General features: G+C 40.0%; 1 long non-coding RNA gene across 1 annotated transcript in view; it reads right to left on the bottom strand.

Annotated features, from left to right (window-relative positions):
* Positions 1 to 24,500, bottom strand: part of LOC145408033 (uncharacterized) — a 257,409-nt gene that overhangs the window by 3,882 nt on the left and 229,027 nt on the right. The window lies entirely within an intron of this gene.

Below are 24,500 nucleotides of genomic sequence, written 5' to 3'. Positions count from 1 at the left end.
GGACCTAGCTGTAGGGTTACCGGCATAATAAGGTTATGAATGACCCTTTCAGTACGATTTTTTTGTTATTTCGGCTACCACCAAACGATTTTGTTCATTTGGGGGCATAAGATCATTACCAACCCCTTTACCCTGAACGGTCTTCCTTAAAATGGACTTAAATCATCTGTTGGCAGCCCGAATAAAGTTTAAAGTATACGTCGTCGTACTGAAGGGGTTAATGGTGCCCGATAATGAATGCTACTTAATATGAGAACTTTATGATGGTCATTAACGCGGTAACAATTTTTATTATTTTTTATTCTGTATGTTGAATTGTCCCTGTCGTTACGCTTTTATATATGGGTTATATTGTACGACTCTCCGTAAGGTGTCGTCATTCAGTACACAGTAGTATTTTAAGATCCTTCTTTAACCCTTTCACTACGAGAAGTCTTCACCTATCAGCATTTCCTTTTGCTGTATACCTGAGTTAAGTAATAAAATAGTAGACATCTTATTTGGGTTTTTAACTGTTTTACTGCGAGGAGATTTCTAAAAGTGGAAAAAATAAACGGTAATAATAATAATAATAATAATAATAATAATGGCATAATCGTATTGAAAGGGTTGATAATCTTCGACTTCAGTAGTGGCGTCACCATCTGGCCGTGACATCATTTCTGCTTCCGTCTCGTACTTAAGAATATTGTTACTCTTGGCGTCTGAACTCGGCCTACTCACCCGCTGCTTGGTGGGCCTTCCCTGGCACACCGTTCTGTATATTATTTATGCTTTTAGTTTTTTGTTATTCCGAAATTGACAGAAAAGTGCTTCGGAATTGGTTTGGAATTGTGGTGTAGAAAATTGCTTCGGAATTTATTCGAAATTGCGGTATAGGAAACTACTTCGGAATTAGTCTGGAATTTTGGTATAAAAACGTGCTCCGGAATTGGTTTGGAAATGAAAAGTGCCTCAAGTTGATTTGAAAGTTTTATACGGATAAGTGCTTCGAAACCGATCCGAGATTGTGATACAGAAAAGTGCTTCGAAATTGTTCTACCTTTTATATTTTACTTTAGCTTTTTGGATTATTCTAAAACTTTGGTACAGAGAAATGCTTCAGAACTGCACAGCTTAAGATGAGACATTGTTATGATATTTGCATTTATTCTTCTTAGAATTGTTAATATTTTGCTGTTCATCCATTGGCTTATGTTCTTCTTACCGTTTTATGCATCCTTCTGTTGAACTGTTACTCCTGTGTACTGATCAAAATACCATCAGAAATACCAGCTGGAATGAGCAAGGGGTGAGCTGGAGAGAGAAGTGGTGGTTTAGTAGGCCGAGTTGGAGTCCCGAGCAGGGATTCGACGCCCGGCCCTCAGCTTGACTTGTACGAAATAGAAGAAACACGGAACGTGCCCCGAAAAAAGAAAAGAATAAGGAGAGAGAGAGAGAGAGAGAGAGAGAGAGATTGTATGGTGATTTTTTTTCTTTTCCGTTTCATATAAGTCAAGAGATAAGCGAGCCCAGTTACCACGCTTAAGATTAGTTTACACCAAGTATGTCTTTGTTTGTGTGCGTGTTTTTTGTTTGACCTGATGTCGTAGAAAGCGAATTGTTTTCATTTGTAGTATGTGCAGCAAATCTGTTTATTTCATTTTTTATTAGCATCTTTATGTGTAGTGTAAGTTTCAGTACTCTTAATTCTCCCAACACACACCCCGGTAGGCAATATCCCAAACTTGCTATAGACTTTTAAAACTTCCATGACACTTCCAAATTACACCCGCCGATGCATCTGTGTGTATGTGTGTGTCGTCCTCACCTCACATTATTTACCCTCTGACCAAAGTATCCAATTCCTTCCCTATTTAGAGGCTTCGGCACTCACAATATCAGTTACCAAAGTCCTCTCGCAGCTCTGCATCTTACTAAATTAACCAGATGTCTCATATACTTGCCATAAATTAAGTGTTCTGCCACCACTATCTATGCAATCTCACCTAATCAAGAAGTTTATAAATACCTGTAAATCACTATCCATCAGAACCTTTTTACATTCATCCCAGTCGCAGGCAAACCCAGCTATTTGTATACACGAAACCAGTACCTTCTGTGAATTGAAGCCATTTTTGTGTTTTTGCATTTTGTTTATGTCTGTATATATCGAGGGTTTGTGTGTTTCAGCAGGGAAGGTGTGGGAGCAAGTCAGTGGTGACAATCGAGAGGAAAATATACTTCACGTGTATGAGTGTGTGTGTGTGTGTGTGTGTGTGTAGAAAAAAAAATGTGATAAACTTGAATGATAGAAGTTGTGTGAAAGGTAGGGCGTTTATTTCCCCTCAAAAGAAAGAAAAAACAACAAGAGAGGAAAAAAAGAAAGGAGTTAAAGCTGAGAGAACCATTCAAGTCTGTGAAAGTGGAGGCCCCACAGATTAATAAAAAATGAGAAAGTAAGGCATTATTTTCGTTCAGAAAATTTTTCTAGAAAGTCAGGTATAGGAATGAGCGTAGAAGTATCGAAACAAGAAAGTACTTTAATTTGCGACTGAGAGAAAGTTTGACTGGAGTGGGATGAAATTGGACGAGGAGGCGAAAAGTTAGTAGTAATGAGTGACTTTGAAAAAAAGAACGAAAAAAGGAAATAAATTAGTTCGGTGTAAAAAAAAAAAAAAAATGGTTCGATAAAAGAAAGAAGCTGGTTCGACCTGGAAAAAAATTATTCAGTGGAGTCCAACATGGAAAAAATAAGATGGAAGTCATAAATGAGTTAGAAAAGTATAGCTAAGTATAGATAACATAGAGTGTGCTTGATAACGTAACCCCCAGTGTAAGTGAGTTCGATAAATGGCAGCAGAAAAACAGTGGATAGCCTGTTGGCCGAATGAAGAAAAAAGGTTGAGTAAAAAGCAAAATCTTCTAGTTGAAAGTAAACGCAGCTCAAAGAGAGAAGACTAGCGACTTAGGTGGTGTGATCCTCAGTATGTTTGTAACTGAAAAAAAAAAAGAAAAAAAAGAAAATGATGTGGATAACCAGTGACCGAGTGAAAACAAGAAAATCGTAACTGGAAGTGAACGCAGCGCAGAGCGAAAATGAATCCTGGCTGAAAATAAACGCAGCGCAGAGAAAGCGAGTGAACGATGTCGATGTGTTTTTAGTACAATCCGTCACGTGTAGGCCTAGTTAGTACAGATGTATCATGATTCCCCTGGTTTCGTAGTCGTTTCAGTGTTTTTCGTTTTTTGCAGCGAGGTGGTCACTGTCGCTTGAATTTCGTATCAAAAAGATATTCATACAACGCACAAAATCGCCTTCTCTCTTTTCATCATCTTCAACTTTTCGCCAAACTGTCGCTTCAGTTTAGTGTAAAAAAGCATTACAGCAACGCACAAAATCGCCTTCTCTTTCTCGCTTTCATCGTCTTCAACTCTTCCCTATTAATTCCTGAACATATCAAAGCACAAAAATCAGTCTCTTCTTTTTCTAACTCTTTCAGCTTTTTCCATTTAGGGTAATCAAGAGAAATTAACGCACAAAGTCGGCCAAATCAATGACTTCTTTCTTTCACTCTCTTAGACTGCTTCCATTTAGGCTAATCCAAAGAAATTAACGCACAAAGTCAGCCTTCTTTTGCTATTCACTCTTTTGTAAGCACAAATTCGTATCCCCATTGCTCTTACCTGAGATTTATTCCAAATTTTCCTTTCAGTCCTGTGACATCTTTTTAAAAATTTTATTATCGTTGTTTATAAACGATTTTATTCAGCTTAAGAGAGGCTTCTGAAGGTCGGGGGGGTGCGATACAGCCTTCATTGTCAGACCTCTCTTGTAGATTTAAAAAAAAAAAGTCAATTTAAAAAATGAAATAAAAATGGCGTCACTGGGATGAAAGGCTGAATAAAAAAATAAAAAAAAAACACATAGAAATCGATCTCATTCCTTATTCTTTGACTCCTTTTCACATAGGCTAGGTATTACCTTAAGCGGAAACTCGATCTCTAGATGCTTTATAATTTTAATCATTTTCATCCTAATATCGATGCACAAAACACCCACTTCACCTTAATTTTCTTCTTTTCTTTCATATACGTTCTTCTGTATCATGACCCCTTTTGAATTTTTACCTCCTGCCACCAGACGATTTTACTCAGCTCACGTGGGGTGGGGTCAGTGCTAAGCTGGGTGAAATCGTCCATGGGTAGCTAAATATGAATAAAAAAAAATAAATAAAAAAATAAAAGGCGTCATGGTACGGAAAAGGTATATATAAGTCTTGAGAATCTGAACGCACAAAGTAGCATCCCTCGATTTTTCTTCGACTATTTTTTTGTTCATCTGGAAAAACACAAGAAGCGCACAAATTCGAACTTTTTCATTGTATTATTCTCCTTCGACTGAGCTTCCTGTTTGGCTTTTTTTTTTTTTTTTTCGTGGGTTGAAGGAAACTCGGTAGCCGGAGGAGAATAATAAAAAAAAAAAAATACAGAAACGTAGGGTTGACATGGATACATAATTTACGCTTTCTATACATAATTTACGTTTTTTACACATAATTTACGTCTCTTATCTTTTAAGTTCCTACGTCCTTGGTTACGGGAATGTCGCCCTTTTGTCGTCCCGGTAGAGGGTCGGTTCGTGTACGTTTCTGCGTTGTTAAATTTTTCTTTCAAAGGCGTTATGTTTAGTTCGTTATGAATGATTTTGTTTGGGATTTTATATGTGTGTGATTCGTATCCAGGTCCAAAATTGAGAGTGTTTTGGGTAGACTTCTTTACTACGATGACGCTTTTTTTTTTTTTTTTAATTCTAGCTGCCGAACAGACGATTTTTTGTAGCTTACGAGATATCCCCCCAAACTGGAGGGGTTACCGAAGGCTATAGCTAACCTCTCCAGTTCGAAAAATTATCTCGTAAGCTGAATAGAGACGTCCAGAGGTAGTAAAGATAAAGTATACACCACGTCTTCGTAGTAAAGGAAATAAAGATAACGCTTCTCTACCTCATGGCTCGAGGGCGAACGTTCTTAAGTGTTCAGTCGTACATTTTATAGCGTTAGTGTTTAATGGTGTTCATGCCTCGTTAGTTTGTACGTTATTTTGCTTTTATTTTTTTCCCCTTGTCGCCTGATCCGTAGGGTAGGAACTCGTACTCTAATGAGCTATTTTAGCCTTCTTAGTTTCTAGACAGGAACGTGGGTGATGGAATTGAGCAAAAAATTAGGTTAAGTAGAATTAAGTTGGTGTTTGAAGTAGCGGGAAAAAAAATACAGAAAAGGGAAATATAAAGTTGGCGATTTAAAGAGTTGACAGTTAGTAAATATAGAACAGAGGGAACAGTGAATAAAGGGGACTGAAATTTATTGCCTGATTATGAACGAAGATAGAATGAAGTTAATGACTGAAATAGGGAAGATAGAACATAGGGAAAGATAGAAATGAAGACTGTGACTGAAATGGCTGAAAAATAGCAAAGACAGAGTAAGGTTGGTGGCTAATGAAAATTTAGGAGAGAAAACTTATTGAGCGGAAAATTAGCAGCGAAATAATGATGTTGGTGACTGAAATAGCGGAATGTAATAAATAAAAAAATGAGGTTGATGATTGATAGAGAGAAAAATAGTAAATACTGTAGAAGAATGGTGGTGATTGCAGTAATAGAAAATAAGCCACTGGAATAAGGTTGGTGTTTAAAATAGTGTGAAAGTAAGTAGACAGATAAAATGGTGACTGAAATAGTGAAAAATTCAGCTAAAGATAATATGGTAAAAAATTAAACAGTAGATGTGAGAGAAAATGGGAAAAAATAAAAGATGAAGGTAAATAATAGGGCGATCACAGGAGAGGAGAGTTAATGCTAGGAAAGTATTGCCGATGAATTTTGTGAGATCGAAAAAAAATTGAGTCAGGAAAATTAAGGCATACCTAGATGAAAACAGATAAGCATGAAAATGAACGAGAGAGGAATGTAGTAAGAAATTGGGAAGAAAAATGATTACATAAGAAAATGAAAAAAAAAAAAGGGGGACATAGCAAGAAAAATGGTAGACAGTAAGAAAACAGTGGTAAGAAAATTGAATGTCAAGAGGACAGAAAATGAGATGATACAACAGAGCAGTGGAAACAGAATTGAATGCAACAAAACCACGTAAAGAAAATGAAGTGTAACAGAAGGAAAGTGGAATGTAACAGTGGTGAGAAACTGGTATGTAACAGGACAAGGGAAAGAGCGCAGAATGAAAAAAAAAGAAAAAAAAAAAGGAAAGCTTGAATAGTGAAATATTATGTAAAAGAATACCCCTGAAAAGCTTGAATAGTTAGTTAAAAATGAATACAGAAGACCCGGATGGTGGAAAAGAGAAAATAATTATAACCCTGAAATCTCTGAAAAATATATGCGTTTGTGAAGGAAGGAAAAATTGTACGGTATATGTCATGCAAAATAAGGAGGGGAGAAGCAGTAGAGACCATGAAAGGGAACATAGATAAAATTATTACAGTATTAGAGAAATTTATGGAGAGGAAATGGGAGAATTGTAAAGTAAGAGTCTTGCAGAAGTGTAGGAAAATAGTGCTAAAGAAGAGGGCAGAGAGAAAGGAAAATGTATAAGCGAAAGATATTATAGAGAGAATTATTACCATTCCAGAACAAAAAACAGGGAGGGGAGTTATAAATGAAGATTAGTACTGGAATTCTCATGAAAAGCGAAGGAAAATAACTTGAAAGAAAAAAAACTGAAGGGAAGAATGAATTTAGTACGTGGTTCAAGGGAATAATAAATACGGAATGAGTCGTATATAATGCTTGATAATAACTGGTAATTAGTGGAAATAGGTGAAAAACGAATGAAATGAAAGACTTAACGGGTGATGATGGCAATGATAAAGTAAATGAATTATGAAAAAACTAATAGGATGATTTGAGGAGTTAGTAAATTGGAAATATCTTAGAAGGATGAACGGTAGAATATCCAAGAGAAAATGTGAAGAAAAGATATGAAGTAAAGACGATAAAAAGTAAACAAGGAATAAGAGTTAGGAAAAAGGTGTTACAAGATCCAAGTGAGAAAGATGAATGAAAGTGATAGAAGGAGAGGATAATGATGATCGTAAAGGTGATTATGAAGATAGTAAGTTGATGATACACTGAAAAGGGAATGAAAATGATAGTATATGATGACGATGACGATGATAATGATGATGATAATGAACTGAACTCTGAGCGAAGAAGAAAATGAATAAGAAGAGCAGAAGCGATAGAGCTCAAAATAGCTTATTACGTTGTTATTACCTCGAACCACATTATTATTATTATTATTATTATGACTCGTGTCTCATTGTTGTATTTACGCTTCTTTATATTTCTAAGCTGAATTGTCACATAATCATAGTGTTAGCGGGAGAAGCAGGCTCGAATGGATGTGACCCCGGCCTAGGTTTAAGGTGCTAGGTTAGGATTAGGCTCAGTTAACCCCCCTTTCAGTACGGTGACGTCCTTTTCAGTTAAATCAGTCACCAAATGATCCTAATTTACCCATGAAAGATGTTTAGTTTTTTTTTTTTTTTCTGAAACTAACCCCGGCAGTTCGAAAATCGCCTCCCTAACTCAGTAAAATCGTCTGAAGACGGGGAAAAAGGGTGTCATCGTCCTGAAGGGGTTAATTTGGGAGTTTGAGGGAAGTGATAGTTTTAGGGAAATATTGTAGGTTTTAGGGAGGGGCTGTTTTTGGGAGGGGAGAGCGGAGGTAGGACTTTTAAGGATAATTTTCTCTCTAAGGTTTTCTCTTATACCTTCCAAAATACTTTAAAAAGCAATAGGTCAGGTTGAAGGACGTTTTCATTTTTAGTTTATACGTTAATTTTACGAAAGCGAGTGAAAACAGCCGAACCGTATAATACTAAAGTCGATCTCACGTTGTCTCTGGTCAAAGTGCATGAAGTCAGTGATTTTCGTTCATTTCGGAAAGTTTCTAAGCTGTACGACTGTCATCTTAGGGTTAATTATCACATACTTATTATCTTTTAGACGAAAAATACATATCCAGTTTTGTCCATCGTCTCCTTTGTTTTTTCGTGTGTGGGTCTTTGTCTTTTTTTATTTTTCGTGTGTTTTCATGTTTTTCGGTGTTTCGTGTCCTGTGATTTATTGGTGATTTATTTTTCAGCATATCAAGGAGAGTAGGATGGAGAGTGTGGAGTGTGAGGGTGAATGGAGGGGGTGGAGTGGATTGTGTGGAGTGTGAGGGTGGGTGGAGTGGAGAGTGTGGAATGTGAGGATGGGTGGAGAGGGTGGAGTGTGAGGGTGAGTGGAGAGGGTGGAGTGGAGAGTGTGGAGTGTGAGGGTGGATGGAGAGGGTGGAGTGGAGAGTGTGGAGTGTGAGGGTGGGTGAAGAATGAGTGATGGAAGGCAAGGTGGGGGATGAGAGTGGATGGTGAGGGTTAGGAAAATGTCTGATGGATAGAGAGGGTGGAGAGGTACTGTTTGGAGTGAAAAGGGTGTAAAGTAAATAGAGTGGAAGAAAGACAAGATGGACAGTAGAGAAAGAGGATGGTAGGGGGCGGGGAGAGAAGAAATGATAAATGGGAGAGAGAAGAAAAATGACTGAAAGAAGATCAACAAGAGAGAGAGAGAGAGAGAGAGAGAGAGTAGGCTAAGTTATAACGCAAATCTGCCATGTCTCTGTACGCTGCATCACATATATCCAATAATTTTAGTTTTTCTCTGGTATATATATAAAACCTAGTTGTGCCATAACTTCCTAAAATGTAATCCGCCTGTGTTAAACGTTTGTAATTCTCCTTAACTCTTTGCAAGTTGTCAAGGCTGTGAAGTGACAAAAAAATGTAATGCTGTTTCCTCGTTCGTTGTGTGTGTGTGAATGTTGTGTCGTTCTTCTCTAGGGACTCTTTTTACCTCCTAAGCAGTTTCTCTCAAGCATAAACGTAGACTTTGCCCGCCTGCATCCAGACTGATTCCGCTGCCGTGCTAGTGAATATCGTAAAGGTGTCGTAGATTCCTGACTCTTTGTTTTGCTTTCCTGAGATTTGGTAGAGTTGTGGGTCTTGTGTTGCAGGCGATAAAAAGAATTTGCAGATGTGTAGGTTCTGTGTTTGCTAGTGATAAATGAAGGATGTTCAGATTTTGGCTCTTGTATTGTTTGGTATAAATGTGTAGGTTGAAACTGTGTTGCTTGTAATAAAATGAGGATGTTGTGGGTTTCTGGCTCTGTTTTTTCTTTAATGTATAAGGATGTTGATTTGTGGCTCATGTGTTGGTAGTGGCATAATAAAAACGCTTAGACTTCAGGCTCTTAAAAGTATTATATTCGAGCTCCCAAGATTTTTCGATTTTCATACCTTCATTGTATTTTTGCATCTCTAGTTGGCAGTTCTTTTTTAACCTCTTTATCGTAGTTTTAAATGCGACTCTTCAATCATGGATCCCAAACCCTCGTACCAATCTACTTTTCTGGTAATTTTTCTCCTACTAGTCCACGATTTAATGACGATTTTACTCCGATTTGAACCCAACTCTTACGCGACTCCCCAGCATGCTTCGCCCTTTGAACTTTTCCCTGTAAGACAGACTGCAGGTTGGAGGGATGACGCCGGCCCTAACAATCCTCAGAATACTGGACGAAATATTTATCTTGAAATGGCGGGAATTGACGAAACTGGAACCTGTAGAAAACTGAGGAGCGTAGGAACTGCTGGAAATTGATGACAGTGGAAATGGTGGAAAATTGATGATAGCAGGACCGTAAGAAATTGATGGAGTCGGCAGCTTAGCTTGTAATTACTAAAATTGATGATAGTGAGAGCTGTTGCTTGTAATGACGGAAATTGATGATAGGGTACTTGCTCGTAATGACGGAAATTGATGATAACTGGGAACTGTAGGAAGTTAATGGGAGTTGTTGCTACGAATGACAAAAATTGACGATATTGGAAGTCGTAAGAAACTAGTGAAAGTGGGAGTAGTAGCTAATGAGTAGTAGGCTAATGAGGGAAGAGTAGTAGTTTGTAATGACTTACGAATTTGTAGCTTGCAGCGACGTAAATTGACGATACCGGGAGACGAAATGGCTTCTCAGAATTCAATTACTTTCGCGGCTTTGTTTCCGAAATGGGTGCCTTTGTCTCGTCACATTCCCGTCACGGCGAACGTATAAATATTTCGGCTGGCATCATTTTAGACGAGTCGCGCTGGAATTTCCCGTTTGTCGCTGAGGAGGGACATTTTTCGACCCTTTCAGCACGAGGAGGTGTTCTTTTAGTTTATTCTTACTACCTCCAGGCGATTTTCTTCAGCTTAGGAAGGAGTACTAGTAGTGAAGGGGTTGAAGCCTACTATCTATCCTCTTTATTTCGACAGGTTCATCCTAAGCTCAAAATAATCGTCAGGAGAGAGAGCAAGAATAAAGAAGAAAAGGCGTTCCTTGGTCTGAACGGGTTAAGGGGAAGTATGTGCTAGCTGGGGCCAAGTGTGTGTGTGTGTGTGTGTGTGTGTGTGTGTGTGTGTGTGTGTGTGTGTGTGTGTGTGTGTGTGTGTGTGTGTGTTTCAGGCCTTCAGATATGACTGGGAAAGGTGGATGTGAAAACGGTAACCGAACTCAATTTGCACGCCAAGACCGTATAAGTTTTTACAGTTTTACTTGCCAGGAATAATGAAAGCGCTGAGACCATAAATATTAGCTTAGTTTGTACCTTTAAGAATTTACTTGCTATGCACTACGTAAGTATTAGCTTTAGTACCAAGAGTTAGACATTAAGGGATGCGTTAGTACTTTAGAACTGGTATAAGGAAACTATCACAAATCACGGCAGATATGGAGTAATAGAAAAAACAAAAAATCGTGAGAGAGCGTAAAAAAAGAGCTAGTTTTAGGAGGGTAGACTAAGTGATGGGGATTGACCATTGTGCCTGTAGATAAGACCTGTAGGAAAATCGGTAAAAATTAAGATGTCACAATTCGATTTCGACCGTAGGAGACGTCAGTAAAAATTTATTAAAAGATGTCAGAGTGCGAACTTAGCGTAATAGGACTCCATGTATAGTCTTTAATTGTTGTTGGATTGGCATATGAACAATGAGATTTTTTTTTATCAAACTTAAATTTCACACCTTAACCTCAAATTTCTGGCATTGTTGGATATACTGCAAAATTTATCATAATTAATTTTCTTACAGTTATCAAAATTATGGTAAAGAGAAGGATTTTTTTTTTCCATTTCTCTTGCAAACAAAATGTCGATCTTGCAACTGAGAGGCTGTATTGTGAAGCAAAATAAGGCTCGAGATACCTGAATATATTAAGAGAGAACCGGAATGGACACCTCAGAGCACTTGGGGGAGAGAGAGAGAGAGAGAGAGAGAGAGAGCAAAAGAAAAGGGTGTCTGTTGCAGAGGTGGAGGTGGGAATCAGAGACGAGAGGTGAGAGTTTTAGCGGGAGAAAGAGTAAAGCAGGTGAGTGTGTTCGTGCAAGCCCGGAAAATATAGTTCTTTTGTGGTACTGTTCTTAGATAATCGATTTTTTTTTTTTTAATAGAGAGAAAATTGGTGTGCTTGCCCGTAGAAAATCAGATACGTTGGAAGTACATATAAATATAGATGGAATAAAAAATTTAGATAGTAAAGGAACTTGAAAATCAGAACGGTAAGGAAACGTACGTGAAAATCAGAGAAGTAGAAAGAAAAGTGAATGTCATTGGTAGTCAGGATGGTAGGTAGCAAGTGCGCGTGAAAATCAGGAAATGACTGTCTAGAGAAATTCGAAAGAACTAAATATGCTTGAAAATAAGAAAAAAATAGGGATAAATACGAGAGAGAGAGAGAGAGAGAGAGAGAGAGAGAGAGAGAGAGAGAGAGAGAGAGAGAGGCAACCAACGCGGATGTAGGTATAGGCTATGAGGAACAAGAAAGGCAAGAGAGTTGTAAATTAGGTTAAATCTTTCTTTTAACAATGTTGCGCAGTCCTTCACTATTTCCAAAGAATGTTCAGCCCCCTTTCCTTTTTGTATCACTTTTCACCGTCCTGTTGTTTGTTTATAAAATTGGCGTCCCCTTTTTTTTTTCTTTTTTTTTTTTTTTTTGATCTACGCGTATGCATATTTTAAAACCTTGTTACAGTTTCACTTTATTTTTCGTGCCAACTTTTTTTTTTAACAGGGAGGGAATATTTTTGTGATAGCTGTTTTTATATATAGTTTCGTTTTCATGTATCCTGCTCATGCTCTTTTTTTTTTCCTCTCTTTTTTTTTTTTTTTGTACTTGGTTTCCGAGAGCTGGTAGCGAGTATGGCATAGTTTTAGTTCACGTGCTCACAGTAGAGTTAGTTTGTGCTCTGTGCTCAATTTAATACCAAATTTTATATGTGCTATGTTTGTGAGCCATTTATATGTGTAGGCTTTTTTGTGTTGGATTTATATATATTCTTGCGTCTGGGAGGGATTTGTTTTTGCCTGTTTTTGCGAAGGATTTATAAACAGGTGCTTTTGTTTGCGAAGCGATTTGTGAAAGCTTGTTTAGGAAGGTTTTATAAGTGCTTGTGTTTGCAGGTGATTCATATGCTTGTATTTGCGAACGATTTATATAGTGTGTGTTCGAGAGAACGAGTGGGCCGCTGGGGTGAAGCTAGGATATTGTTTCTTTAGCTGATTATATATTAAGTGTATTAGGTTTAAGCTCAAGGGGGCTAGAGCATATCAAGCCCTCCTTTTTTCACCATCACCGTCTCCATAATTAGGTGGGAATAAGGACTAAGATGATAATGATGATGATGATGATGATGAGGAGGAGGAGGATGTAATTGGTTGAAATATGGGGTACGAACACTAAGGAAATTCCAGCAGAAAGTGAACAGTGAGAGAAGGCAGAAAAAATATTAAATTAATTTGGTAGAATGTCACAGGTAATAGCATGCACTCGACACCAGGTGGCTGAAGAGAAATACAGGGCTGAGATTAGGACGCGGTGAGGAATTCAGTGGAGAATATTCAGTTAAGACCTACTGGAAATAATCAGAAAGACATCAAAACACCGTGGAAAATTCACTACCAAGACATATAATGCGAATTATTGGGGAAAATGTGGTCAGGAAGGCTTGAGAAATTCATTTGCGGGAAGTTAGTGTGAAAGTGTAGCAAAAGCATGAAAACAGAATGGCGTTAGAGTGCAGGTCCTTGAATCAGATACCAGTAAGAAAGTGGGAGATACGGCTTTTAACCTCATCCCAGTAGCGAGAAATAATGGGCAAATATATGGACTCAGAAGACCATCATGTATTAAGTAGTGGGTAGTAAGCTAGTGAAAGCCTGTCAACAACAACAACAAAAAACTAGTAACTCGCAACGATAGAAATGGCAGCAGAAACATGAACTGGAACACCATTACTATTTCAGTAACGAGAAGTAAGAGGCAAAAATACGGACTGGTAATATCGTGAGAAAGCCAACAGCCAGGAGGGAGTGTGAGACGGTGAAGGGAGGAAATATACAGGTGGCAAATGATCCGTGCAAAAATAGCAAGGGATTATACGGAGCAGCAAAGAATTTAGGACCAGTTAATGCAGCTTCCCTCCTCCCACCTTCCTTGACGAATGCAGGGCAGGTTTTGTCTACCAGAACTTGTTCCTGGAGGGGTGAAGGAGGTGAGAGGAGGGAGGGGAGGTAGGGAAGGAGGGGCGAAGTGGATGGAGGGGCTTGAGGTATAAGAAGAGGTGTTAGGAGGGGAGGGAGTTGAGAAATGGGGAGGACGGGCTGAGGTGAGAGGGGGCGGGGAGAGGGCAGCATGAGGTGTTGAGGGGGGGTTATTCCTGTTCTATTCAGACTAACAAGGCGATTATAGTTCCCTCTTAAAGTTCAGAGCATTTACACCCCCTCTCCTTCCATCTCCAATCCCTCCTTCCCCAATTCAACCTGAGAGAGCCTTTCGGGGATTTGGTGTCGAGTGCATTGCTTACGATCCTGTTCACCATCTTGCGAATCGGTGGGAACTCAACGAAATAAAGGAAGGAGCTAAAGTAGGGCGAGGGTGAGCGTCCTAGGAGAGGGCTGTGAGGTCAGCGTCCTTTCTCAGTGACGAATGCAGCCTCAATTATGCACATTTACCTCTTGAATCAGGCAGCGTATTCAGTTCGGTTGTTCTTGCTGCCCCCGAACGATTTTATTCATCTTTTGGGAGACCTTGTGTAGCGAAGGGATTGGTGAACCCCCTAGTTGTTTAAGTCTCTCCTGAGCTGAGTAAAATCGCCGGGAGGTAGCAAGAATGAAATAAAGCATGCGTCATCGGAGGGAAGAGGTAGAAAAATAATAGGAAAAAAGAAAAGAAAAAGAGGTTGGAGGGGTGACTGAGGAGGGCTACTGAGACTGCGCTAACCTAGGACGACCCTGTTTTTCATTCCTGCTACCGCCTGACGAGTTTTGCGCACCGCTGGGAAGACCTGGAAACATTCTAAACCGTTCTTGAATACAACATGTCAGGTGGTAGAGAGAGTAATGATAATAACAAAAAGCCAGTGTAATGAAGTGGTTGGCATTTTTGCCTGCTAAGTGTGATTGATAATTATGGTGATGGTGATGGTGGTGATGATGATGATGATGACACAATGATGATGACTTTACGGACGAGTGGCTTACTTCGTCTCATGATATTTTTTCTCTCTCTCGGCCCGCTTATCTTGACGAATGCAGAGGAGTCTTTATTTATATTTATTTTTGTCTCCCTGGAGGGGTGAAGCAGGGCGGGGAAGGAAAGGAGGGTCTGACGTGAAGAAGAGCGAAGTTAAGAATCTGAAGAAGTTGAGTCATCTGGGAGGAGTAAAGCTAAAATTTTGGTTGAGCTGAGTCGTTGAGAATAAGCAGACTATTTTGAAAAAGCCAATTACTATTGAAAATTCTTCTTATTTTTTTTTTTCTGAGAACGGTGAGAATAATATTGAAAAAATATAAAATTATATGTTCTGACTAAAACAAAACTTTGGAGAAGGAAGAGTCATAGAGAAACATGAACCATCTTAAGATAATTAGGGTAATAATGAGACTATCGTAAGAATATTAAGGTACTGATAAGACTATCGTAAGAAAAATAGGGTAATAATGAAGGCCAAACGCTCACATTGGTATGGAAAATATCGTGACATGGAAAGCTAAATTAATATACAATGCTGTCATTACAAAGCAAAAAAAATATATATATATATACGGAAAGCTGTGCAAGTGATAGAGGAAGCTAAAACCTTACCAAATACGTTTTCCATATCCGAGAGAGATAAGAGGTATCAGAGAAGAAGAAGCCCAAGTCCTAACACGCAAATGATAAAGTCAAATCCTTATCTCTACGCTTATCTGTTCAGTTAGCGCGCCTCATAAAAAATATAGAATAAGTAAAACAAAACTAAAAAAATATTATTTTCTCTCTCCCTCCGGTGATGTTGACGAATGCAGGATAAAAATTTGATCAAAAATAATAAAAATATTATCCTGGAGGGGTGAACCGCACTGGAGAGAGAGGGGAGAGAGAGACAAAGAGAGAGAGAGCAGGCGCGTGCATACTGGCAGAAAGTGAGAGAAAGATCTGTCTTTTCTTGTGTGATTCGTAGAATATGCTTATCTTTTAATTATAAGGCTTTTTCGATCGTGTGTGCTATGTTTACGTATACTTTTAGGGAGATTAATCCGGCTTCTAACTTGTAAGGTGGTAGAGGGTGTTAGAATAGTCTCAGTACAGTGGAGGAAGGGAGGTGTGGCAGTGTGAATTGAGACAGAAGTGTTGCAGTGTGAGGCAGGACGTGGCAGTGAGAGGTTTGGCAATGTGAGGGTGCAGTGTGAAGTGTGGCAGTGTAAGGTTGGTCGTGGCAATGTGAAATGTGGCAGTGAGAAGTGGGACAGTGTGAGGTGGAGCAGTGAATGGTGTGTTGTGGCATTGAGAGGTGCTATAGTAGGAGGTTCGGCAGTGCGAAATGTTAGCGGTGTGAGGTGAGGCAGTGTGAGGCGGGGCAGTGTAAAGTGTTCGTCAGTGAGATGAGAGCGCCTTTCAGTGTAGGGAGACTTCTGCAACACCCTGTAGATAGCAAGATAGTCAGGAGGAGGAGGAAAAAATAAAAACTTTCTGCACGTATCTTGGAATGTTTTGGTCGTATTCCCCGTCGTCCTCTACACCAGCAGTCTGTCTCAGCGTCAGAATTATTAGATATTACTCAAGTTATTATTCAAGTTATTACTCCAGTTACTATCCCATTTTTCCCATCGGCCTCCGCTTTGCTTGCCGTGATATACCGTGATATAGAAGTAATATACTCCCTTTTCACTGCTTGTCATTCAGAGGTCGTATTCCTTGCGGTATTGGAGATTTCGTAACACCTCTGCCTTCGCTATTTATTCTGCACGTCACAGCACCATTATCCTCTTGTGTGTTGTTGATGTCATCTGTGTTGATACTGAAACGATACAAATAACATGCAAGAGAGCATGAAGGCGTAATATGCCAAATAAATCGCTTAGGAAGAGGTGTAACGAAACCCACACTGCCTCCTGGAGTACGCCCCATTATATTCTCCCTCTTGTCCTGCTTGTTATTCACGTATTTCATCGCTTCGTAGGTCCTTCGAAATTTTCAGGTTATATATATATCGAATTTTACTCTTTATGATATTCAGCTTTTTCGAGATAGTAAAAAAAAGGTTATTGAATGAGTTGTTGTGTAAGGGATTTCCATTTTGGTGTCTCGCTTCACCCCTTCAGCCCGAGGACGTCATCGGTTTATTCTTCATTCTTGCTGCCACCAGACGATTTGATTCAGTCGAGGCGAGGCACCTTGGTAGTGAGGGGGTTAAGGGAAGGCTATATATTCAATCCCCCTACAGTTCGAAAAGTCTCTTCTGGGCTAAGTAAAATCGTCTGGAGATAACGAAGAATGAGGTTAAAAAAATCCTCGTGCTGAAGGGGCTATGAATGATTGCCCATATTCTCTTGTACCTCAGGCTCGACGTGCATGCTTGTTTGGTAGTTTTTTTTTTTTTTTCGATTGGGTCTTGTTTTTGGTGTGTATTTCTGGTTAGGTCTGCTTTTTGTGGTCCGTATTAAGGGTAGTTGGGTCTGTTTATGGTCTGTATGTGAAGAAACGAACGCACATTCATGAGGGCTTCTCTATGGGACCGGGAGCAAAATACTCTTAAAAACCTCTTTATCGCACACAGTCCAAGAGCACAAACCGACAGGCCATGACGCAACGCAACACACCCTGAAACTGTCTGCCTCGCTGTCTCTATGCCCTCACCTGTCTCTACGTCTGTTGTCTCTTTATATCCCTCTTCTCTGTGTATCTCTCTACTCCAATGTCCGTCTTCCTCTGGTCTCTGTCTTCTACATCATCTACGCCATGTCTTCCTCTGTTCTGTTTTCTACCTTATGTCTCCTTGTGTTCTGTCTTTTCATGTTCTTTATCCTCGCCTGCTCTAAGTCTTCTCCAGCTCTGTGCAACCTCAAAACCGTCTCTGGCTTTACCCTCAACACCAATCGACACCCAAGTTACCATGTCTGAGGGTGAGCCAGCAGAGGTCATACTTTTTATCATTATTCTCTGACCTTATTACAGATTTAATTATTCATAAAGTCATTCTGGCTCTTTTGTACTCTTTAACTTCTACTGTTTCATGGTCTTATTACAAATTTTTCTACTCGTAATAGTCAATCTGTTCCTCAGAGTTATTCTAGAACTACTTCAACTTTTTCACATAGATGACATCGAGGAAGATAGAGCTCAAACGCACAAATTATTTGGACACTGATAGGAAGATAAAGTAAGATTTTTTTTTAACCATTTTTTTTTTCACATAGATATTTGTGATTACGAAGGCGTCCGGAGTGGATCTCATTGACAAACTCACGAGTACTCGCGGCAAATCAGTCAGTCAGGCTACAGAAGACTGATTGTTATCGTAATTATATTTTGTCTTCAGTCATCGCCGCACGACCAAACCTTTGAGTGAGCGACATATTTTAGCACAGCGAACCTCGTCTCTAAGTATTCCGTACTAAACTGTGCTGCGCTCTCTTTCTCCGCTGTGCTGTCGAGGTCCTGCTTATTACTGCGACAGGCTGTGGGTTCAGACGGGATTGATTGATTGATTGATTGATTGTGTGTATGTGTGTGTGTGTGTGTGTGTGTGTGTGTGTGTGTGTGTGTGTGTGTGTAGTTCCTGTGAAACTTTCAGTCTCGAGTGTTATGTAAGTTTTGATCTGATGTGTGATCTGTGTGACGTACGGACGAGTATAGTCATTTTTTCTCGCTCTTCCTGGTTTGTGGTGCCTGAGCTTCAACTACGTATGGCCTCGCATAGTGCCTGAATGTGACCCGGACGGTGCCTGAATGTGACCCGTATGTGATCTGCGTTTGGTGCCAGCGTGTGACCCATGTTGTGCCCGAAAGTGAACCGTTTGTGGTCGCGTGTGGTGCCTGAATGTGACCCGTCTGTGAGCTGCTGTGGTACCTGCATGTGACCCGTCTTTGACCTCGTATGGTGCCTGAATGTGACCCGAATGTGACCTCATGTGGTGCCTGAGTGACCCGTATGTGAGCTGGTATAATGCCTGAATGTGACTCGTTTGTGACCTTGTTTAGTGCCTGAATATGACCCGTCTGTGCCCCGCGTTTGGTCTCCTCCCTACCTTGCGTACCGTCAGTCATCCCGCTCTCAAAGGCTTTCCTAACGAGATTCGCCCTCTTTTAAAGCCTCAGGGTCGGGGGGGCAGAGGCTCTTAGACGTTCCGTATGGGTCGCTTGGTCCCTTGATTGCTTCACAGAGACGCGACTCCAGATTGGGCTAACCTCTCGAAAATGGGGCTCTTCACTCTAGCTAGATGAGATGATGTTAAGGGGAAATAGGGTTCGATATGAAAGGAGCCAGACTGAAAGAACTGGCTAACCTCTTCGAAAATGATGCTTTTTTTTTTTTTTTCACTCAACTCAGATGAGATGATTTAAAGGGAAGGACGCATCATTGTGAAATAGCTGCTTCAAACTTGCAAGGGGCTTCTCTATTGGCTAACCTCTCCACTTTCACTTTAGCTGAATGAACTGTAAAGGAAAGCTCTGTGAAATATCTAGATTTGCAAAGGGCTTATTTCGATTGGGTAAACTTGAAAAAAGGGCATCTCAGTGTAGGTAGATGAGGCGACGGTTCGTTCTGAAATTATCCAGATTTACTTTTTTTTTTTTTTTTTTTTTCATTTATTTTTATATATGCTTTCAATTGGGTTGGGTTCGTGAGGGAAGGGAACGTCTACTGCCTGTCACCCCCATGCTTGTTCAAGAGGACTCCTTTTCTCCCTCCACTAGTGTGAAAGTCGAGTAGTTGAGAAATTGAATATTAATAAAAAAAAAAATCCTTTTGGAATGGCGAAGGCTTTACAAGGGGCCCGAATCTCAGCTACAACTCAAAAAGCGACCACTTCACTTCGATGACGTATTTTGCATTTCATTTTTGCTGCTGTCGAGTTGATTTTTATTCAGTTTTTTAATTTGTTTCTGATCTGGAGGTGGCAGATGTGGGACGGCGGCAAGAATGGAAAAAAAAAAAAAAACGACATCGAATGGAAGGAGTCGTAAGAAGGAAGTATAAGCTTAGCATGATGGAAAAAAATGCCCAGCTTGACCAAAACATGCCCAGACTTGATAAAATTTGCCCCCAGCTTGATAAAATATGCCTCCACTCAAAGACGACGTGACGGCCTCTCAGGGTTCATATCGGCCAGTCACTATTAGGACCTTGTGGCTTAATGGTCGTTGCTTCCACCAGTGTAATAATATTAATAATAATAATAATAATGATAATGAGTTAAAGGTCAGCGCAATTTCTCCCATCACTACATCATAATAAAAAATACAAAAAAAAAAAAACTCTCGCATCCTTATAACCCCTTCAGCCCGAGGACGTCTATTTTTTTTTTGTTACTCTTGCTACCTCCAGACGATTATATTCATCTTGAGAAAATCGTGTGACGGTAGCAGGAAGGAAGTTGCCAAGGCGTCCCCGGATCTCGAGGGGTTGACAGTAGGAATCTGGCGCCGGTGGACCAATACGTTAGAGCAAATAGAGGGTCGTTTTCGAAGTGGCTTTGGAGATTGCGCAACGCCCCCTCCTTGGCGATTTATTCTCCATATTACACCTCATCGTCCCCCATGTGTGTTATGTGATGAAAATTGAAAAGGTATAAGTAACATACAAGAGAGCGTCAGGGTGTAATAAAAGAAATAAATCGCTGGGGAAGAGGTGCTAAGAAATCCCCTGTGCCGCTTAGAATACGACTCAGAATCCCTCAGAGAGACGCTACGAGTATAAGGATATCCAGGAGAGAGAGTGATGATATATCCAAAACGTGCAATAGGTTTAAGCAAGGAAAAATGTTATGTGTATGTATATATCCGTATGCAACTCAACAGACTCCCGGCAGGAAAAAAAGTCACAACCTCCTTTTTTTTTTGTGATGGAAAATAATGCTTAACCCTTTCAGTATGGGAACTTACTTTTTGTCTTGCTGTATCCAGACGATTTTTTTTTTCAGCTTTTGATAGACTTTTCGAACCTGAGGGATTAGATTTAATCCTTCATTAATCTCTTTCATCAAGAAGGGATGGGGTCTCCTAAGCTTGAAGAGAAAAGTCTGAGATTGTGGCAAGAAAAAAAAAAATGTCCCCAAGCTAAAGGGATTAAAAACACGAGGAAAAAAAAAAAACTTATCAACAATGGCGGACTAACATCTTATACTTACTGTCCCCCCCCCACCCATTCCCCACTTGATACGATCGGGTTTAATCCTCTATACTGGGGGAGGGTCGCCTGAATGGGACTGGAATCTATAGACCTGTTGTGTGTGATCGGCTGAGGGGGGGAAGAGGAGGAGTTTTAATGTCGACATTCCCCTGGGTGGTGATAGCAGCTTCGGATCTCACGGTTGGGGGGTCGAGGAGGGGTTCGGATCCTATCTTAAAGCATCATTCTGTCTCGTTTCTTATCTACCCAGCTTTAAAGCTTTTAGCATTTTTTTCTCTGGAGCATATACTTGAAGGGAACAATAAAGGGTTCAAATTCAGTCTTAAACATCATTCACCTTTGCATTTTATTTCTCAAACTCGACACAGAGGGGTTCCAATCCTATCTTAGAACATCAGTCACCCTTTTATCTCCTCCTTGGCAGTTTTCAGCACTTTTTCCCTCAGACGAATCGTGTGTTTTGTTGAACCTCCCCACCAAAAAGAAAAGCACTCGATGGCGTCTCTTTTATCTGATTTTGGCGAGAGATTCCGTGACGATAACCCGGCCTAATGTTCTCTTAATACTACTGCTGCTTCTTTCTTCACTACGCCAGACTCCCTTTTGAAGAGTTAAAGTTTTACAGACAGGCAGATAGACAGACTTGTTTTTTTATCGGCCGGTTCCTCAGTTAAGCTTTTCCCTTTCGGCGTCTTCGGGTTTATGAACTGTTTATTGGTAGGGGATTCGATGGTAGTGTGTTTTTTCCCCTCCCCCTCCTCCTCCTCCTCCTCCCCTCTCGATGGAAGTGTTGGACTTTTTCCTTGCTCCCTTCCTCCTCTTCCTTCACCCTTCCTCTCCCTCCTTAACCCTTCTTCCCCTTCCTTCATCCCTCTGCCCCTTCCTTCACCTTTACTTCCTTTCATTCAGCCTTCCTCCCCTTCCTTCATTTGTCCTCCCCTTCCTTCATTCTTCCTCCTTTTCCTTCACCCTTCCTTCCCTCCTTCACCCTTCCTCCCCTGTTCCCCAGTCCCCCCTTCTGGCGGTCCTCCCCAGCATCCTCAGCGTAACAACAACAGCAACAATCTCAGTGAGTGAGAGTGACGGCTGCGGTGTGAACAGTGCCAAGTGTTATGCAGTGTTAACCTCATGACTTTTTTATTACCACTCCTGGATTAAGGGGCGTCTTCTCGGTGGCTCTGGAGACTTCGTAACACATGTTCTCTAGTGATTTATGCATCTTAATAACCTCTTATATTTTTTTAATGCAGACCTAAAGATCTTACTGCACTCTTATATGTATTATACTTTGATTTTACCATTTTCTAATTATTATTGACGCGGATTGAGGCAAAATGTATCATAACACATTCTTTAAATAATAATGGTTTAAACTAGAGTATGTCCATATTAGAGCAAAATTACACTTAAAATGATTTGTAATATCATTGATGCAAACCATATCGACATGAAAAAAAGGCAGATAACAAATAAGAGTTAAAAGCAGACTAAAATATGTAGAATAAATCGCTGAGGATAAAATACTGCGAAGTCTCTTATGCCAACGAGAGTGCTGCTCTAAGGGTCCTGTTTTAGGTGGTGCTGAAGGCTTCGTAACAGCTTTTCCTTAGCGATTTATTTTGCTTATTGCAGCTGAACAGTCTTCTTATGTGTTACTTGTATCATTTGCATATCAGTATTATTTGTATCATTAACATAAAAGAGGATATTGAGGCGCCATTTTCAGAATAAATCGCAGAGAAAGTGGGGTTACGAACTACTCAAAGCCACTTAGAATACGGCCTTAAGTGTCACGTCATTAGTGTGCTTACCCCTGGCTTGACTGTGACGTCGGAGAAATAACAGTGATAATAGTAATAACTGAAGGAAAGTAAAAACAATAATAGGAATTAGAAGTAAGACTAATGAAATGAAAATCAGAGTAATATTAATAATAGTAAGAGAATAAAAGTGCTAGTAAGCGTAGTAAGAGAAAATAAAGATAATAAGAATGATGACGTGAAAATCAGAGTAACGTTACTAATAAAAAAAAATTAAGTATGAATAGTAATAATATTAATAAAAGTAACTAAGAGTGAAAGTATTAATAGTAAATGATAGTAATATTAAAGAAAATTAAGACTAGTAATAAACAAAAATAGAAGTAACTAATAAAAGAAAAATAAAAGCGCTTGTTTCTTTGATTCCCGGGGACCGAGTGACGTCATAGTTTGTTTACCAGCTGGAGTGACGTCCGTAGACTTTAAACTCGCTGCCGACTCGCCTGCTTGCTTGCCGCGCCCCGGTTGTGTTGATTAGCCCCTTCAGTACGATGGCGCCCCTTTTTTATTCATTCCTGTTACCACCAGACAATTTTAGTCAACCTTGGAGAGACCTTTTTTTTCCTAGTGAGGTGGTCAGGGGAGACTTTCAGATGTTTTGTTCTTATTTCACTGTGAGGGATCTTTTTTGTTTAGATGTTAAAAAAAAAAAAAAAAATTGCTTGACGGTAGCACGAACGAAATGAACGAATCAGATGGCATCGTACCCAAGGGGCTAAGCGTGACGTCATATGTGTCTTTCAGCCCATAACCAGGAGCCTTATGTGATGAAACCCTAAGAGCGAAAATAATAAGTAAATGAATATACCTCTGACACACTCGCTATCTCTCTTTACTGTTAAGGCGGCGTCACACGACTGGTTTTTCTGGCAACTTTTTCTTGGCAACTTTTTCCTGGTAACCAAGAAAATGTCACCAAGACAGAGTAACCGAGAAAATGTCAGCAAGATGTAGTAACCGAGAACATATCATCAAAATAGAGGAACCAAGAGAATGCTGCCAAGAGCAAATAACCAAGAGAATTTCTTTAGTATAGTGATCGAAAGAATATAGTCATTATAGAGTACTGTAGATGAGAGAATGTCACCAAGCCAGAGTACGGTAACCGAGAGAAAATTTCACATGGATAGAGTAACCTATAGAGGATCATCAAGAGGGAATGACGAAAGAATGCCACCATCATAGAGTAGCTTGGAGAATGTCACCAGGATGAGGTAACAAAGAGAATGTCGCCAAGATAAAGTTGCCGGGGAAGAGTTGGCCTAATAACCGGCCGTGTGACATCTCCGTTAGTATACTATTGCTTGGTGAACAACAGCTACCTCAGCGATTGTGTTTTCTCGTTTTCCCTTGACGAGGAGAAGCCAAAATTCACGTTTTCTTTGATCGGTTTGTTTTTTTAATTTCCACCAGCACACATACAACCCTGCAATAGCCCTCCGGAGACTCGTATGGCCGTTACTACATCACTGTTTGCACACCTTCCATAGATAATCTCGCCGTTGGTTGGAGGTCGTGGGGCTGCAACGGGAAGCGCAACAGGGGATTAGTAAAATTTTTCACTACAGTGCCGATGTTTTTTTCTTTGTCCATGCCAAGACCAGACACAAGGTCCAAACAACCTAACCAGCGAATGTGATTGCTATGTGATGTTTTCCTGCTCGATCAGTTTTAATTCATGTGTATAATCACGGTTAATAGATCTTTTACACTTGCTCGAAAATATATCACAGTTTAAAGAGATATGTCCCTGTCTGACAAGTAATTATCATTTGATCTGAAGCCATGCGTTTTACGAACTTGGACAAGCCGCCTCTCCCGTCCGTGTCTGTAAAAGTGCATGATTTTGTTTCATGGATTCGCACTCCTAAAGCAAGTAGTCATCAGTCAGTTTGAAGTATTGCGTTTTATGAACTTGGACCCCCA

Source organism: Coenobita brevimanus, chromosome 75, assembly GCF_032717465.1.
Source record: "Coenobita brevimanus isolate Jiangsu-jjx chromosome 75, ASM3271746v2, whole genome shotgun sequence".
In the NCBI taxonomy this organism is placed as follows: Eukaryota; Metazoa; Arthropoda; class Malacostraca; order Decapoda; family Coenobitidae; genus Coenobita; species Coenobita brevimanus.
This window is presented reverse-complemented; position numbering and strand designations above follow the sequence as displayed.